This window comes from Equus asinus, chromosome 17 (assembly GCF_041296235.1).
Source record: "Equus asinus isolate D_3611 breed Donkey chromosome 17, EquAss-T2T_v2, whole genome shotgun sequence".
Classification (NCBI taxonomy): domain Eukaryota; kingdom Metazoa; phylum Chordata; class Mammalia; order Perissodactyla; family Equidae; genus Equus; species Equus asinus.
The window spans coordinates 38,720,848-38,734,023 of record NC_091806.1 but is presented as its reverse complement, the minus strand read 5'-3'; the positions used below and the strand labels follow the sequence as shown (position 1 = coordinate 38,734,023).

At 51.0% G+C, this 13,176-nt stretch overlaps 1 long non-coding RNA gene across 1 annotated transcript in view; it reads left to right on the top strand.

Moving 5' to 3' along the window:
* The first annotated feature begins 1,043 nt into the window (after nucleotides 1-1,043).
* Nucleotides 1,044-13,176, top strand: part of LOC139040796 (uncharacterized) — a 55,246-nt gene continuing 43,113 nt past the window's right edge. The window contains exon 1 of the long non-coding RNA XR_011495115.1: nucleotides 1,044-1,133. This is a non-coding gene — a long non-coding RNA (uncharacterized lncRNA). The remainder of the gene's footprint in view (nucleotides 1,134-13,176) is intronic.

Here is a 13,176-nt window from a genome sequence, read left to right as displayed (position 1 = left end):
GGATGCCTGGGGTGCCTGAATCCATCTGCCAGAGGGAAGGATGGGGCCTGGGTCAAGGAACGAAGGCTCCCTAATAGGTGTGACTGGGGGGCACACCCACCAGCTCATGCCGGATTCGGGGGGGTGGCTCCTCCCCTCCCCAGAAGCCACACAGTCCTGCCCCTGCCTTCACAGCCACCCTTCCCATCCCGTGACTCCGGAAATCCCAGACTTTTCATGCCTTCCATCATTCGTTCAACAAATCTTTGCCGCATGCCAAGCACCAAGGATGCAGAGATGAAGGAGACAGACATGCTTACACTCCAAGGTCTCCTCTGGATATTTTTCTCTTAAAGCCTCTGTGTTTAGACGGCTTTTACAAGTCACACCAGATGTGTGTATTAAGCGGCCCCTGTCGCCACACTCAGTTGACAGACTCCGCCAGAAAGGGCAAAGGGATTTTTATCAAGCACTTCCGCGCGCCAGGGGCGTGGCCTCTTTTCATCTTCCCATCCATCGTGGGAAGTGGGTGGAGTTTCCCATTTCACAGATGAGGAAACTGAGGCTCAGAGAGGAACCCATTGGCCTCCGGAGATCAAAACTAAGACTTGAACCCGCCTTTCTCTCCCTCCACATCCCTGGCTGCTGCCCCCACCCCCAGCTTACCAAAAGCAGAGAAAACAAACCCAAACTTGGACTTTTTATTTGATTTCGGAGTGTTTGTCACAGGCAGGGGGATGGTTCCGACTCCTTTCTGTCTGTTAGCTTTTGGAAAATTGAAAGCAGCTCAGCGCCTCAGGTGGCAGCTGTCACCATCCCAGTGGACAGGGTCCCCACACCCCTATAGCTGCCTCCCTCCCTCCCTGCCGCCCACCCGGACTAGGTGCCTCTCCCCTCCCGCCTCCTGGCCTCCAGGCCCCTGTCCCCTCTCAGACCCCAGATCCCTGCTGGCAGTTTCCTGTCCTCCTCACGCGCACTTTCCATGACACAAGAGGAAGTCACCTGAGCTCGGGCTGGGTTTTCCAGCAGCCCCGGCCTGGGTGGAGGCCGAAGGTGGGGGTGGGGAGGGGGTGGCAGCCCCCAGGGCCGGGCTCAGAACCTCCTCGGCCTCCGCCGGAGAGGCGCCTGCCTGCGCTGCCCCGGCCCGCAACCAGGTAACCACGGGGGCGCGTGTGTCTGTCAGTCCGTCAGCCCCGCGTTGCCGCAGCCCCTCTGGGCTCCGTGACTCCCCAGCGCCCCCAAGATCTGCCCTCTTCGCCGGGGCAAAGGGGCCACCGGGGATGCTTGGGGAAGGAAGGAGGAGCTGAGCGCTGGGAGGGAGGGAGGGGCCGCGGGAGGAGAGGAAGGAGACTGAGAATTGTGATTCCTGTGCGTAGTAGGACCTCAGTGTTTGTTGAATGAATGAGTTAATTGATGGGATGGTTCCCAAAGACCGCGGGGTGGGCCTGGCAGCCAGAGGGGGTGCCTCTGCTCTGAGATGGGACGGGAAGAGCCCTGCAAGTATTTGTTTGTTGAGTGACTCAGTGACCTGAATCCTTGAAAACCTGGAGTTGGCAGCGCAGATGGGGGGCCCACGGAGGGGAACAGGCTTTGCAGCGGCCACCGCTCCCCCATTTCAGAGAGTGCCTCCCCTCCCCCAGTTTTGCTCCTGCTCAATCAGATCAGAGGTGGGGGCGGGGAGGGGAAAAGGAAGGACATAAGATGGAAGATCAGGGCTGGGCTCCTCATGGTCAGTGAGGGGCATGCAGGTGTGGTGGAGGGGCTCATCCCATCTCTGCCCCAAACTGCCATGTGGCCACTCAGGACTCAGCTGATGTGAGTGCAAAATATGGGGCTGGATGATCCCAGTTCTCTTGTTCTAGGAAACTGTGCCCTGACCCACCGCTGTGCCATAGGAGCTGGAGGCGGGGGACTTTTCTGTTCTCGGACCTGGAGGGTTTGACTGACTCTTTCTCTCGAGTGAGAGGGTGTCAAGTGCCGGGGGTTTTGGGGAAGGGCAGAGGGTAAAGGATTGGAGGTTACACAGGACAGGGGTGTGCTGGCTCAGTCAGGTGGCTCAGTGTGTGCACTTTTCCCGAGTCCCAGGTGGGAGTGGGGCCGCCCTGCCCTCCAGGCTCTGAGCAGCCTGCAGTGACAGATAAGGCCACCCTCCCCCCCGTCTTTCCCAGCCCCTCCCCGGAGCCCGGGTTTTGCTAACAGACAACCCTGGCCTCACGTCCCTGCGGTGAGAGCTTGAGAAAATGACTCAAGCCAGCGACCTCAGCTCCTCATCTGTGAAATGTGATGGTTCGAAGATGCAACCCACGTAAAAAGCACATACCACACAGGCCTGGCTCCTAGGAGGGGCTCCAGGAACCCCAGTTGTGTTGTGAGGGTCATTGCAGGGTGGGGAGTTTGGGGTTTGGGGGTCCGGAAGCTGGCTTTGCATCCTGACCAGCTGGGTGACCTTGGGCCAGTCATTTCCCGTTTCTGAGACCGATTACCTTCCTCTATAAGATGGGGATAGGGAACAATCCTTGCATCGCAGGGCTTCTGGAAGGTTCCATTATACTGACACAAACAGCTTGTAAACCCTAGTGTGCTCCCTTGAGTGTGAAGGCTGGTCCGCTCCGGCCGCATCCACCCCCCAGCCTCCTCGGGCCCCTTCACACTTCCTCACTGTGTGCACAGAGGCCTGGCAGAGGCTCTTGAATGAGGCCCATGGAGGGCGTGCAAGAAACACACATCCCAGAGCCTGAGGCCCCACGATGTATACAAATCCCGGATCTCAAGGACTCAGCGGTCATGTTTTCTCTCTTTTTCTTTTGAGGAAGATTGGCCCTGAGCTAACATCTGTTGCCAATCTTCCTCTTTTTCTTTTCTTCTCCGCAAGGCCCCCCAGTACATAGTTGTATATCCTAGGTGTAGTCATTCCAGCTCTTCTATGTGGGACCCCGCCTTTGCATGGCTTGATGAGCGGTGTGCAGGTCTGCACCCAGGATCGGAACCTGAGAACCCCAGGCTGCTGAAGCCGAGCACGCAAATTTAACCACTCAGGCCACGGGCCAGCCCCCGTGTTTTCTCTTCTGTTGCTCCTGTAACCAAGAGTGGACTCGTTTGACCACAGAGCATAAGTTTTGATTGAGAAAATAAAGCCACCTAGAAGACAGAGGAGGACAGGTGTTAACCAAGCCCATTTTCAGATGAAGTAACAGGATCAGAGAGGTTAGGTGACTTCCCCAAGGTGCCCAGCTAACTGACAGTGAGGTGGACTGGACCCCCAGGTCTCCTGGCATCTGGGCGACCCTCTCCTGGCACAGCCTCTCTCTCTCATCTCAGGCTGCTGCTTCCCCTGCCCTTTGAGGGGTTTTGCTGTGTTATAGTAGAGATTGTGGGGGCCGAGGAGGCGGACAGACCCAGTGTGTGTTCTCTAGTCCCTGCAGCCTCTGCTCTCGGTGCCTCAGATCCTTCTGTGAAACAGGCAGAGCAGAACCTATCTGGAAGGTTGCTGTGAGACTGGCTGAGCGCGGAGAAGGCACAGAGTGGATCATCAGCAGAGCAGGCTTCAGAGCACCCGAGTCTCCAGCCTGTTAGAGCAGTGGGCTGCATTTCTAAAGTCCCTGGGCGCTTGCTGGAAGCTCTCCTGTCCTTTCTTTCTTTTGTTATTCAAGTTAACTCAAGCCTTCTCTCCCCAGCACCCGCCACAAGACTATTTCTTTTTCTTTTCATTTCTTTTCTTTTCTTTTTTGCTGTGAAAGATTAGCCCTGAGCTAACATCTGTGCCAATCTTCCTCCACTTTATATGTGGGATGCTGCCAGAGGATGAGTGGTGTAGGTCCGCGCCCAGGATCTGAACCCACGAACCTGGGCTGCTGAAGCGGAGCACACTGAACTTGAGCACTCTGCCACGGGGCCAGACACACAAAGCTATTTCTTGAACAAATGAATGAATGAATGACAGGCAGGCTTTCAGGATGGGTATGTGAATCAGACTGACAAGCAACCCTCAGCCCTGAGCTTCCAGTCTAGTGGGGAAACCACCGACAGGCAGCTGGAACAGAGCGTGAGAAGGACTTGGCCTAGGGGAGCATGCAGGAGGAAGTGTGTCCAATCCAATCTCTGGGGAAGACAAGGAAGGCTTCCTGGAGGGGGTGACATCCAAGCTGAGGCCTGAAGGGTGAGTAGGAGTTTGCCAGTTTGCAGTGGAGTCGGTTTTTCTGAGGGCAAAGGCTTCTGGGTCCCATTAGCACAACAACCATGCTACTACAAGTAGGAAGGGTCTAGAAGTTGGGGGACCTAGGGGTCAGTCCTGACTCAGTTCTGTGCCTGGGGTTGAGTGTCCTCCCGGGCCTCTGTTTATTTATGAAATAATGGGGCTACACCAGGTGGCCCCCGAGACTCCTCAATCTATGAGTTGAGATTTGGGATCGTATTTAAAGAACATCATTTCCCAGAACCTGAAAAATCGATACAGCCTTTTTTTTTGAAGGACAAAATGGCAGAAGCCACAGCATTCTTTTTTAAAGCTCATACACAGTGTTACTTTTAGAGAGCTTTCTTATACTCCCCAGGGTGCAAAGGGATATACAGAAGGGTGTTTAGGCTACGTAAGGATAATGAAAACCTGACAAGACAGGGCAGAGGGCGAGTAAGTTCCGCCTAACGCCCTCTGGAATACGATACGGCCATCAAGAAGGAGGACATAGTTCACAAGGCACTGACACGCAGAGAAGGCCATTGTGCTCAGTGAAAAAACTAAATTTCAGGGCAATTTGTATATCGCAATCTTATTTTCATAAAACAAAAATATGAGTGAATTGAATACTTTAGATAAAATGTTTCTACATCCACAGAAGAAACATTTTGCAGAATATTCATCAAAAGAAGGATTCCAGAGATGAATTGTGGGGACGGGGTTCGGTAGAGACGGTAGGGTGAGGGTGGGCTGGACTTCTCTTTTGAGTGTATCCACTTCTGTATTGTTTAGTTTTTTTTCAAAGAATGTATATTCTGATTTTATGGTAAATTTAAAAATAACATAAAAGGGATCTGCAGAAAGTCTTTTAGAGAAAAAAGTCCCATGTCTTTGTATAATTATCTATGATATATAACATTTTTATAATATGATTTTCCTTAACAATAAAAATCATGCATGTTTATTGAGAAAAATCAGCAAGTACAGTGGAATATAAAGAAAAAATAAAACCACCCACAATCTTACCATCCATTATGACCACTGTTAACATATTAGGGCAGATATTTTTATCTTTTTCCTATTTATAATTCCAACAATTATACTTTGTTTCAAAATTGGTATCATATATGATATATATATCTGTATATATACAAGATATTTATATGTATTTATATACCAGATGTATAAAGAAATATACATACACACACAAATAGATACATATGTGTATCCTTATAACCTTCTTTTCCTCTTAGAATATATCTTGAGTGTCTTCCCATTTAACCTGTTTTTTAAATTGTTCTACAATAGCTAATTTATAAAAATCCTGATTTTTGTTTAACTAATCTCTATTACTGGACAGTTGTGTGGTTTTCTCTCTCTTTCTCTCTCTCTTTTTTTCTGTTAAAAATAACTCTGGGGGCTGGCTGGATGGCATAGTGGTTAAGTTCGTGCGCTCGGCTTCGGCAGCCCAGGGTTTGCAGGTTGGGCTCCTGGGCGCAGACCTACATACGCTCATCCAGCCATGCTGTGGCGGCATCCCATATACAAAACAGAGGAAGATCAGCAACCGATGTCAGCTCAGGGACGGTGTTCCTCACCAAAAAACAAAACAAGACTCTATGATAAGTCTTTTTGCACAAGCGTCTTTTTTTCATATCCTTGTCTCCTTTAAGTAGAATTATTTGAACCAAAGGTTATGGCCATTTTCAATACCAAAAGCCCTTTTGAAAGATGGAATCAGTGTCCTCCACCTTAACTTAGTTCTAGTCAATCTGAATGCTGAGTGGCCGGATTTGCTTAAAAAGGGGCACACCCGAATAGATTTACAACCACTGCCAGGATGAGGGTTTTTAATTGCACGAGTGGACGTCTCAGGTACCCCCTGACAGTCAGTGAGGGAGGGGCCCAGGCACACCCCAGAGGGCAAATCTGGGATAACATTAAGACGCACTTTTGATGAGCGTCCAGCATTCTGCTATGATGGTTTTTGTTTGATTAGTGATCTGGACCCACTTGTGGGAGTTCTGAGGAGCTGAGGCCACTGGTCCCATTTTAGAGATGGGGAGACCGAAGTGCTGAGAGATAAGGTGCGTCAGCCTTGGCTGGGGGAAGAGACAGGTCAACAGAGGCATCTGGAGGGAGACGAGCTCTGGTCTGGCATGGAGGGTGGGAGGGTGCAGCCCAGTGCCTTCCACCCAATCTGTACCCACGTGGAGCCCTCACCTGGATGTGCATCCTGGCAGGCCCCAAAACTTCAGAATGGGTTCCATGTCCGTAATTCTTGAAGCTCTCCTGAGGGCAGGGCCATGTTGCGTTGACCCTAGGAGATGGTCTGAAGCAAATATCGATGGCTCTGTGTGTGGTGATAATGGGAGTGGTGATGGTGATGATGATGGTGGTGAGGGTTATAATGCTGATGGTGGTGATGATGATGTGGATAATGAGGATGACAATGATGATGATGGTGATAAAATGATGAAGATGATGGTGATGATGTCAATAAGGGTGATGATGATGATGACGATGTTGATGTTTATGATGATGATGATGATAGGATTACCCGTTACTAAGGGCCTGCACAGTGCTAGGGGCTCTAAGTAACTCAGTATCTTGGTTTTTTCCAGCATGAGTATGTCACCATCACTGATAGGGAGGGTGATTTGAACTGGCTCACATTCGAACATCTTTATCTTTATAGTTATGTGTTTGTTTCAATTTATATTAATTTACTATGCTAGAAAATAGATAATTAGCGCACCAAACCCATGATTTATGAGAGTGATATAAAGTTTCATTTTTAGATTAATTACATAAAACTGCTGAGTTGATTTAAAGGAAAAATATTAATACTTGGTACTTGGGTAAGGCAAATATCATGAAGATGGAATTAAATAGTTGACATTTGGGACCGTCAGAGGCAGATACCATTATTATCCCTATTTTGCAGAGGAGAGAGTGGAGGCTGAGAGTTTAATTAGCCTGAGACCCCACAGTATGCAAGTGGTAGAGCTGGGACTTGAATCTAGATGCTTAATTATAAAATGTCTTATTTAAACATAGGATACTCCCAGAAAAGTGCATCTATCGTACATGTGTAGCTTCACTGACGTCACAAACTGAACACACCTGTGTAACCAGCACCCAGATCAAAAAACAGAACTTGACCCACACCCAGAAGCTCCCCTCATGTGCCTCCTTCCAGGCATCACCCCTTCCCTGGGTGTCCACCATCCTGATTTCTGTCATCATGCATTGCTTTGCCTCTTGTTAAACTTTGTCTACGTGGGATCACACAGTTTGTACTTTTATGTGTCTGGCTTTTTTTCACTCAACATTATTCTCAAGGGATCTATCCATGTCGTGGTGTGTAGCAGCACTTTGTTCTTCTTCATTGCTGTATAGTATTCCATTGTGTGCCGACTCTACAATGTATTTACCCATTCTGCTGTGATGGGCTTTTGGGTCATACAAAGTCCACGTTTTCTAACCCTGAAGCTCTGCTGCCACCCACAGATACCTGCAGGTCACAGAGTGAACAGGACTTTCTCTAATAAGCTAGGGACCAAGGAGGGGTGTGAAACACACAAACCCACAACTACAGAGGCCGGTACTTTCCTAATTATAGAGCGACCTTGAGGTAGCCTGGGTGGTGAGTGGTTTGGACAATCTTAATGCTGCTTTGGGGGCTTTGTATTTCAAAAAGCACTTTTCCCAGCAGCATCTCACAGCCCATCAAGTAGGGCATGCCTTATCCCCATGCTGTGAACAAGGAAACTGAGGCTAAGGAAGTGAGTCCAACACCACAGGGCAGAAAGGACACAGAACCAGGATCTGAACTCAGATCTCCTGATACTAAGTTCTTGGCTATTTGTACCTCTTTCCAGCTGCCTGATAAATCCAGGGGGCTTGCTGGGCCGGGAAGACCCTCACAGCCTGGGTATTTGAGCCACCTTCTGGGAAAGATTTAAAGCTCAAAACAGGGATTTAAAGCCAAAACAAGTCATCCCTGGCTTTTCAGAGTGAGAAGCTGCCTCCCTTTGAGCTTCACTTTATTTCGTTTGCAAAACAGGGAGAGGGTCCCTACTCCCCCCCAACCCCCAGGGGAAGGGCTGTGCCGTGATCAGTAACAACCCCTGGCTGTCAGCTCCCGTCCTCCCTGAGCAATGAACTTTCACATTCATTGTTGTAGTCGATCTCATAACCAGCCCGGAGGAAGGCAGCACAGATAACACTTACCCCATTTTTCAGAGAGGTGAAGTGACCCGCCCATTGTCACTTGGTGGGTTAAGGAACCAACAGGGACTCAGGACTCCCAACTCTCAACCCAAGAGGCTACCCTCCTCCAGGCTACACTGGTCTGTCCACTAGGGGAGGCCTGGTTTGAGGACATAGCCCACACTGGGGCCTTGAGGTCTGAAATATGGGAACATGGGGGCTCAGAGATGTTCAGGGCTTCCCCAGGACACACAGCAAGAAGAGTCAGGCCGGGTGAGAGCTGACAGCTCCTGCATCCCAACAATGAGGCCCAAGCGGGGAGGCTGGGGGACGAGGGTCAGCAGAGAACCTCAGGACAGGGGTTCCAGGGCAGCCTCCCTGGTGGGGATGGGGTTACATGGCTTCTAGAGCCCCTCTTTATTATCTGGAAAGCTCTGCCCCTCACCAGTTGAGGAATCGCCTCTGTAAGACGGGAATAATAATAGTGCCTGCCTCGCTGGCTCGTCCTGAGGATTAAACGTGGCCACACGGTGAGACGGCGCCTCCCCTACAAGCGGTGCTGATGAGGGTGGCGCGGCGTGACCCAACACACGCCCCTTCCCCGATATTCAGAAGGGAAGGGGTTTGTGACTATGAGAAATACAGTTCAATCGTCAGAAGCAGACAGAACCAGCCCATAGACTGAGACCATCAAGTGTTGTTCCCTTGGTTCTGTGACAAGGCCACTCTGCTCGGGTCATCCGGCTGGAAAATAAAAAGTGCGCCTATAAGCCACTCCCCCGCCCTCCCCCTCCACCATGGGCTCGCTGGGGAGGGGCCTGCACGGAAGCCCCGTGTCTGGGTTCTGCGTGTCCGTAGGGGCTGGGTCCTGCCCTCGAGGGGGCCACTCTTGGGGCCTGACCTCTGTGCCCTTTGAGGTTGGTCTGATCGCTGTGCAGCGCTGGCCCGGAGCCTTGATGAGACAGGCCCTGGGGAGCAAGGCTCGGGCTTGACGCTGGGGCAACGCGATCAGGGGTGAGATCTGGGTGGGGTGCGAGGAGCGTGGGAGGCGGAAGGAAGAAGGAGCTGATCCTGCAGCCACTCTCACCCTCAGCCACCCCCTGGCTCAAGGCTTCCTCCGCCAGGAAGCTCTCCTTGGTTCCCATTCTGCAGTGAGGTGTGGCCTGCCCCATCTCCCTCCGTCTTTTTTTCTCCTCTAAGCTCCCTTCTGACTTTCCCTCTCTTACGGAAGAGGGGAGACAGAAAAGGTAAAAGTCTAAAATTCTGTCATCCTGAGAGCTGCTTCTTCTCCAGGCTCTGCTAAAGATAGAGCCAGAGAGGCCACAGGTTGTACTGAGAAGTTTCAGGTCGAATCCTGATAATAGAGTTTGTGGAGGGAATGGACTATTTAAAACACGAATGAGGATTTCTCACGAGGGGTCCCCTGCTCGCCTTGGTGTCCTTCTGGCGCCTGGATCCCCGAAGAGGGAGACTGATGCTGGGGTTGAGGTCAGGGAGCAGAGGGATGTCCCCTGCCACGCTGGGGTCTTTCAGCCCAATGGACACTCCAAGACCCTGAGACAGAGAGCTACTTCTTTTTGACTCCTGTTACCCATTGACCCCCAGTTGTGAGTGAATCTAAACAGGGGGCCTTCGGGGCCCAGCTGAGGAGCTCCCTTTGTTCTGCCAAAGGCTTTGGGGGCCCTGGGAGGAGGGACCGAACCAGGATGGGTGGTCAGGCCCCAAGAGCTCCATGCCTGGGGAAATCACCCAGGGCTGCTGGGCCTGCAGCCTAGTTCCTGCTTCCTCCGGGGGCTGCCTCTGGCATGGGAGGTTGTCTAGACTCACCTGGAGCCCAGGGTGGGGCAGGGGTCCCGACCTCGGGGTCCAGGTTTGCACTTAGGGCTCCACGACCTGCCTGATGTCATGTGTATGCATCTGTGCATTTTTCTGGGGAGAAGGCCCAGGCCATTAGTGCAAGTTGCTGTGTTTCCCCCACACCCCAGAAAGCTCTGGGACCCGAGGGGCAGGACGAGGCCATGCAGTGTGGAAGCGTGGTTCCGTGTTTTGTTGGTTTGCTGGGTTTCGCTGCAGAGAACACACCTTCTCCCCACTTAGGAAACCGCCATTTGGGGACCCAGCTCTGTGCTTTTGTCTCTATTGCTGGGCTCCGTGTGCAATTGATTGTTCTGCAGGAGATGACAGCTCGCACGCGTTTGCGTCACCTCCCCCAGTCCTGTGATGAGGAGGCTGGTGCTGGCTCCTGGGGCCCAGAGGTGAAATGACTCCATTGTACAGAGAAGGGAAGTGAGGGCCCCCCACGGTCAAGTGACCGGCACAGGGACCAGTCCAGAATGGCACCTGGGACTTCCCGTTCTGGGTCCTGGGTCCTTTCATCCTGTTGTTCCCCAACTTCCTGGCTCTCCCTGTTGCCATGGCAACAAGAGACGAGCGGCTGGAGGGAGTTAACATTTACTGGTACTTTCCATGCATCAGTCGTTTCACTGATGCCTCACTACAACCCGACAAGCCCGGGATCTTGTCCCCATGGTATGGTCACTGGCCAGCATGGACGGATGATCAGGTGGCGATCCTGTCGTCTGACCCCAGAGCCCCTGCATGTCCCACAAAACCGTGCTGTCTCCTCCCGTTTTCATCGCCACGGGCTTCTCACACTCTAGTCCACAGCCCACTCATTTCAAGCAAAATTCTAAATGTAGCACCACCCAAGTATGCTGGGCTGAGCTGATCTGACACCGAGCCCCAGCGGTCCCCTGCTTTTGGTTGACAGAGAGCCTTCCCGTGCGTTGTCTGAGGCCCTGGGGAATTTGGGGAGCCCAGGGATCCGGAGGGGGGTCAGACACAATCGTGCACGGCCTGATAGAGAGTGAGTGGCCCAACCTCACCCTTGGAGAAAGTGTCTGTTCCCCATTATGGTCATGGGCCTTTTTGAGGTTCAGTTTCTTTTTTATTCCCCAGCTGGATGGCCTGGGACCTGTGAGTTTGGGAGCGCTTGGACTGACAGGCCTAGCTTCGGGGGGTCTCGTGGGGGCCAGGTGGGGACGGCCACTCCCAGGTTCTTAGGGGAAAAGAAATCTATAAGTGGCAGAAATGTGATAGATCTGTTATCAGCTATGTGAACTGTGAAACACAAGTTCCTCTCCTGTGTGCTCTGACGGTGAAAAATTCACAGATGTTTTATGGGAAGCTTAGAAAATTGAAAATAGGAAGCTGCCTCTATCACCTGGGGGTGTGTGCAGCCGTGCTGAGCCTGAGTTCCAGGGTGGACAAGGGGAGGCCTTCTCGTCCAGCCCCCACCTGCAGGCCCGGCTGGGTGGGCCCCTCTGTGGGTGTCGGTGGTCCCTGCGCCTCCAGCCTCCTCGCTCAACCCCCATCTCTCAGTGCTTGTCTCTGTCTGACTCAGTTTCCCTCCCCATTCCGAGGTAAGAGAGTCTGATTTTCTTTTCTTAACTACCTTTCTTTTTATTAGAAAAAAATAATACCCATTCACTACCCTTTTACAAAGATTGGAACATTCATAAAGTGTACGGGAGAAAAAATTCAATCACCCCCCAGAACCCCATCACCTAGAGATCCCCCACGGTCCCCTCCAGCTGTGGCCACCTCCCCCTAAGGCTCTCACTTACGTCCCCTCACCACCCAGGCTTAATCTGACCTCCTTAGCACAGCCAGTTAAACTTATTTCTTTATTTCCAGCATTGTTCTTTGTTCTTAAAACATTTTTATTGTAAAGCTCGCAGGCTCACTGAAGAAAATTTGGGAAGCGCAGAAAGACATTTTCTTGCTTCTTTGAGCAAAGAAAGGAGATATATTATCCTACCTCCCTGAGGTGACCGCTGTTAGTTTGGACTAGCTCCTTCTCGTCCTGATGGACGTGTTTAAAGTGTATGTTTCCACAATTGAGAGCTTATCGGATAGAGGATTCTGGCAACGGTGTGAATAAAGGTTTCTCATGTTAATAATAACAGCGGCTCTCGTGTGTGGTCTGTTATGTGCTCAGACGATGGCCAGCACCTTGCAGGCAGCATCTCACTTAATTTTCTCACCATCTTCTGAGGCGGGGGCTTTTGTTAATTTCACAGATGAGAAACTGAGGTGACCGTGTCTGAGGGCGGAGAGCCAGCCCGCCTGGCTCCACGGTCCCTGCTCTTAATCACTAGGTTACGTCTCCTCCTCTGAATTTTTAATGACTTTTCTAGTTCTCTGTAAAAGCAGCAAACAACCGTTGTTAACAATTCCGAAATTACCGAACAGCGTAAAGAATATTCAGAATCCTGTCACCCCATGATGTTTATTTCTGATGTTTGACAACGTTTTGTGCCTGTATAGTCCCCATATTTTTATTGTTGATATTATCCTGTTTTGAATGATTTTTTTAAAAAAATCTAATATCAGGGTCGGCCTGGTGGCACAGTGGTTAAGTGTGCATGTTTCGCTTCGCTGGCCCGGGGTTCGCAGGTTTGGATCCTGGGTGCGGACATGGCACTGCTTGGCATGCCATGCTGTGGTAGGCGTCCCACATGTAAAGTAGAGGAAGATGGGCACGGATGTTAGCTCAGGGCCAGTCTTCCTCAGCAAAAAGAGGAGGATTGGCAGCAGTTAGCTCAGGGCTAATCTTCCTCAAAAAAACCACAAAAAACAAAAACAAAGCTAATATCATAGGTATTTCCAAAGTCATTAAACTATTGGAAAAACATAATTTTCATTGATGGTTTATCAGTGCATTGAGTACAGGATCTTTAGTGAGTATAATCATTTCTTGGAGGCTGGCCTTGCAGGCTGGGTTCCGGTTCTGAATTTATAAATAA